Source organism: Hemiscyllium ocellatum, chromosome 14 (assembly GCF_020745735.1).
Source record: "Hemiscyllium ocellatum isolate sHemOce1 chromosome 14, sHemOce1.pat.X.cur, whole genome shotgun sequence".
Classification (NCBI taxonomy): domain Eukaryota; kingdom Metazoa; phylum Chordata; class Chondrichthyes; order Orectolobiformes; family Hemiscylliidae; genus Hemiscyllium; species Hemiscyllium ocellatum.
Genome location: NC_083414.1, coordinates 72,997,592 through 73,003,591, shown reverse-complemented (window position 1 = coordinate 73,003,591; position 6,000 = coordinate 72,997,592). Strand labels below are relative to the sequence as shown.

Sequence of the window (6,000 nt, the reverse complement as noted above, 5' to 3'; positions counted from 1 at the left end):
AGAGGCTAAATAGGCCAAGGTCTTTTGACCAGGGTAGCAGAGTCTGAAACTAGAGGGTATAAGTTTAAGGTGAAAAGGGAAAGATTTAAAAGGGACCTAAGGGACAACTTTTTCACACAGAGGTTTGTGTATGTGTGGAACAAGCTGGAGGCTGGCACAATTACAACATTTAAAAGACATCTGGATGGGAACATGAATAAGAAGGATTAGAAGGTAGATACAGGCCAAATGCTGTAATTTGGCCATTTAGGATATTTGGTTAGCATAGATGAGTTGGACTGAAGGGTCTGTTTCCATGATATACAGCTCTATGACTTCAGGAGAAGGGTTTGATCACTTTGTACTCAGCTGAGGAGAAATATTTTCATTCCAAGGTTTATGAACCTTTGGAATTCTCTACCTGAGATAGAACCTTTTGGGGAATTGAAGAAAATGGGGAGTGGACAGGCAAGGAGATTGGCGATTGACTAACTGAATGGCGGTACAGGCTGTGAAACAGAAATTGAGGGCAATGGAAGTGCTCTTCACAACTGGCAGTGTTGTCCTCATCCAACTGTTTGGCTGTATGAATGACCACCTTCTTAGTATAACAGTTTACACTATTGGTACAGTCCATTTCACAATTATGGTGTTTCAAAAAAAGGGGGATTGCACATTCCTCTTCCTAGTTCCAGTCTGATGGTCATTCAATCCTCCAAGCATCAGTACATCATTGGAAGCACCCATTTCAGGGGAAACTAGCACCTTCATTGCTGTTAAAGTAAATATTGTGGCCAGGCAGCAACAAGTTGTGATGAGGTACTATTCCTTGAGCTTGTGTTGAACATCACTGGAACAGAAGACAGATGACAATGAGAATACAATAAATAAAAACATATACCTACATAGCACTATAATGCAGTAAACAATAAGCAGGAACATCATTAAGCAAAGTTTGACATCAAGCTGAATTGCAGCAAACAACCTGACGGATGCTTTGGAATTGGAAATAATTATGAGCAGCTTGCTTAATTCAACAAGCAGTACATTCTAGACTGCTGTGTAGTCACAATCATGTACTCCTTAGAAGCAACATTATTCTATACTCAATGAATCTAATCTAATTAATTCTGCCTCCTGTCATACCTTTTAACAGTTTCCAAATCTACCACAGCTAAATTGATTTACCCCTCATAGCTTCACAGTTTGCTTTGTTCAGGTTGAAGACCTCCGTTTTGGATTTAACTTCATAAAATTGAAACATATTATAGTCACTCTTCTCTAAAGACACTTTCAAAAAGATGATGTGATTTGAGTTGAGATCAAATTGTATACCTAATATAGATCTTTAGTTGGTTACTTAATGTACTGTACTAGAAGACAAACCTCTATACATTCCAAGAATTCTTCTAGTAGGGAAATCAACATTTCATGATTGAGTTTGGTTGTAATCATACAATTCAAGTAAATCAAGTATCAATAATTGGATCTTGACTGCATATGCCTCCATGTTTAATTAACAAAGTAGTAAAGAACATTTCAAACAACCTTTTTTATCTTAGTTTAAAGAAAGCCATGAAATGACAATAACAAAAATAACCGAGGATAATTGTGGGCGGCACAGTGGCTAGCACTGCTGCCTCACAGCACCAGAGGCAATTCCCGCCTCAGGCGTCTTGACTGTGTGGAGTTTGCACATTCTCCCCGTGTCTGCGTGGATTTCCGCCGGGTGCTCCGGTTTCCTCCCACAGTCCAAAGATGTGCAGGTTAGCTGAATTGGCCATGCTAAATTGCCTGTAGTGTTAGGTGAAAGGGTAAGTGTCGGGGTATGGGTGGGTTGCGCTTCGGCGGGTAGGTGTGGACTTGTTGGGCCAAAGGGCCTGTTTCCACACTGTAGGTAATCTAATCTAAAAAGATAACTGACAACTTAAGGAATCAGTAGGAGAAAATGGGTAACACAAACAGTAATTGCTGTAAAGACTCTGCAGATCTGGCAGCATCTGCGGAGAGAAAACAGAGTTCAAGCCTAATGATCCTTCTTTACAACTGGTCTGAAATTTTTTTTTGCATTTGGGTTTTTTTTAAACAAAATTAATACAAAATAGTGTAACCACTCGACAATATAATAACAACATCAATATAAATTTTAAAAAACTAATTAGCTTCTCTACAAAATATCAAAACAAAATAAGATATAAGAAAGAAGACTTTCTTATAAAACAAACTACAGCATAGATTACTTACAATATAGTACATAACTAACAAAAAAAGTAAATAAATAAATAAGCATTCAAAATAAAATTATATCAAGTCATAACAAGACCCTTATTTATGCAGGATTCTTCCTCCCAGAGGCCCCCGAACCGACAAACATCATCCTCATTGGCTAAACAAAGGCTCTAGACAGTATGGCCAATACATCTGCATTGGTGTAGTTCAAGAAGGGCCGCCATGTTCTATAAAACAATTCCGTTTTTTGGTGCAGCATATTCGTAAGTCCAGGGGAATATGTTCCATAACTATCCTATGTCAATTCAAATGTCCTCAGGAACTTTCTACCCAGCTTGCTAAAATGCCATTCCTTGCACAAAAGGAGAGGATAGTAAACAATTTCTTCCCGTATGCATCTAGAGAAGGAAGATTTGGAAAGCCCAAAAGAAGACACACCGGGTTCAACCCAATCTGTTTTCAAAATCTTTGCCAAGGCATTTGCTCCAATGTCCCAGTATCTACAAATTTTATGGCATGTCGATAAACAATGAGTGAGAGTACCAACTTCTATTTTACTTTTAGGGCACATTGGGGACGCTCCTGCCTTAAACTATGCAAGCCGTTCTGGTGCTATATGAGCCCTATGAAGTATCTTCTATTAAATAGCTTGAGTCCTATTACAGATAGAGACCTTCCTGGCATTTTCCCAGCTATCCATCCACATCTCTAAGAAGATTTTCATCCCTTTTTCTTGAGTCCTGGTTTTACATAGACGTTCCATGTCCTTCGATACCTTATTACCTAGCAGGTGATAGAGTACTGACTAAGGGTGCACCCATCGGTCGAAACACTCTCCTTTCCATATTTGATTTGTAAGGATTAGTCATCAATGTTGTCTTTTTTTGTACAAAGTCTCGTATTTGAAAGTATCAAAAGAGGTCCTTGCTAGGTAACCTGAACTTCTGACGCAACAGTTCGAAGCACGTCACGACCTCCCCAAGCAGGAGATTCCTCCGGACTCCCAAATTTTAAAACCAGCATGTCAAGCCTGGCTGAAATCCCAACGTTCCCACTATAGGAGTAAAAGGGGAGTTTTTTTGTAAGTTACCCTCACCCTGTCATGTCATCCTCCAAGCTTTTATTGTGTTTAGTATAATTGGGTTATTACAATGATCCGAGATAATTCTCATCTTATCCATAAATAATAAATTGATGAGGGAGCATTTTGCTCAGGAAGCCTTGATAGCCACCAAATTGATTGTGGATCACAAGAGACCCAATCAGACACATATGATAGCAGGAAACGCCGTTGGTACTTCCTAAAATCTGGAAAATCTAGACCTCCCCTTACTTGTGGGAGCTGCAACTTATCTAATTTAATAAGGGACTGTCCATGATTAGATTAGATTACTTACAGTGTAGAAACAGGCCCTTCGGCCCAACAAGTCCACACCGACCCTCCGAAGAGCAACCCACCCAGACCCATTCCCTTACATTTACCCCTTCATCTAACACTACGGGCAATTTAGCATGGCCAATTCACCTAACCTGCACATCTTTGGACTAGTAGGAAACCGGAGCACCCGGAGGAAACCCACGCAGACATGGGGAGAATGTGTAAACTCCACACAGACAGTTGCCCGAGGCGGGAATTGAACCCGGGTCTTTGGCGCTGTGAGGCAGGCAGTGCTAACCACTATGCCACCATGCCGCCCAAATAAAAGAACCAAGTCAACCATAAAGCTGACGCTGCGCCTGTCTTGGCAAGATCAAAGGAAGCATTCTCATGGGGTATAATAGGCGAGGGAGAATATTCATCTTTACCAAAGCTGTTCTTCTTAACCAGGATATTGGGATATCTTCCCAAAATTGGAGGTCCTGCCTTATTTTCTCTAATAAATGCTTATAATTAGCTTTATGTAGCTGACCAAATACTGGGGTAATAAAAATACCTAAATAGAGAAAACCTCCCAGTGACCACCAAAAGGGGAAGTAGGATCCATCCAGAAAATTGGATATGCTGTAAGATCACCTAGCGACATTGCCTCTGATTTCGTAAAATTAATTTTGTACCCTGAAAACATACCAAATAAATTAACCATTTGAATTAAGTGGGGCACAGATGTCGAAGGATCATTTTAAGAAAAGAAGGACGTCATCCGCATAAAGAGTAATTTTATGCTTGCCTGATCCTACCTCCGGGGCCGTTATATTGGGGTCAGTTTGGACAACTTCTGCCAGCCGGTCGATCACTAATGTAAGTAGTAGTGGTGAGAGAGGGCATCCTTGACGATAACCTCTACCAACACTAAAACTATCCAATCTTATGCCGTTGGTAATCACCACTGCTTTTGGGTCGTTATATAACAGAGCGACCCATTTGGTAAAAACCTCTCCAATGCCAAACCGCTCCATAGTATAAAAAAAGGTATGGCCATTCCAACTGGTTGGCTTGCTTTCTCCACATCGAGGGAGATTACTAATCCCGGTATTGTTCTTGCTGGCAGACTTGTAACACACTTAATACTATTCTGATATTATTAGTAGATCTGCAACCCTTAATAAACCCTGTTTGATCCTCTTTTATAATAAATGGTAAAACTCTCTCCAGTCTTAATGCCAGCATTTTTGAGAGGATTTTAAAGACCACATTCAATAAGGATATAGATCTGTATGAAGTATAGTCATCTGGGCTTTTCCTTTCTTAAGAATGAGAGAGATATTTGCTTCTCTCAGAGGGCGGGAGACTACCCTGACTATATGAATAGTCATACATATCTATAAGTGGTCTGACCAATTCATCTATAAACTCTTTATAGAACTCAACCTGAAATCTGTCTGGCCCAGGCCCTTTACCGCTCTGGAGCTGCCTCATCGCCTCCTGCACTTCCTGAGTTGCCAGGAGGGCATTCAAAGGAGACACTTGCTCTGGGGTTACGCCCGGAAGGACCAAATTTTTTTTAAAAAGACTCCATCTTCCTCGCTCTATCCTCACAGAGCTCAAAACAGAACTTTCTAAATCACTTTTTGGAATCACAAGTCAAAGTACCAGCGCCTTCTTTAATAGATGCAATAGACTGGTGAGCCTGTTTCTTTCTGGCAAGGTATGTTAGATGCCATGCTCAAATAATGTCTGCTTTGCAAAGAGTATCTCCCTCTTTGCTGTTTGAGTAAGTGCGGTATTCAAAGTAACCCTGAGGGCTGTAATCCACTGTAATTTAGTAATGGACGACCTATCAACATACGCTGACTCAGCTGCCTTTAGGCGAGCCTCAAGCAGACGCTGTTGTCCTCCCTTTTGTCTTTTCCAGGTTGCAGAATATGACATGATCAAGCCGCGCGCATATGCCTTAGCGGTCACTGGTCATACCCAAGTTAATGTCCCAGAAAGCTTTAAATATCTGCCAGAAGTATTCTATAAACTCAGTAGGAAAGGGTCCATACACCAATACCGGGAACCCATCTTGTCACCACCAGTCTCGACCTCCATACGCACTGTTGCATGATTGGGAATAGCTATATTCCCTATTTTACAAGACAATATTGAATTCAGAAAGGTCAAAGTGACAAAAAAAAATCGATTCTGGTAAATCTCTACCCTCAGGGCGAAGATACCTTCACACATCTACCAGTCCCAACTCCCTATTCAGATCAGCCAACTGCCTAGATCTCAGAGATATAGCCACAGAGTTCCTAGGTATCCTGTCCACCTCTGGATTGATAATAGAATTAAAATCTCCCCCGACAATTATGTGATGCACCCTGAGGGTCATCAACTTGGAGAGTGCATCTATTATGAATTTAAAAGGA

The 6,000-nt window shown here is 40.8% G+C and overlaps 1 long non-coding RNA gene across 1 annotated transcript in view; it reads right to left on the bottom strand.

Moving 5' to 3' along the window:
• Positions 1–586: 586 nt before the first annotated feature.
• Positions 587–6,000, bottom strand: part of LOC132822182 (uncharacterized) — an 81,262-nt gene continuing 75,848 nt past the window's right edge. The window contains exon 4 of the long non-coding RNA XR_009645412.1: positions 587–829. This is a non-coding gene — a long non-coding RNA (uncharacterized LOC132822182). The remainder of the gene's footprint in view (positions 830–6,000) is intronic.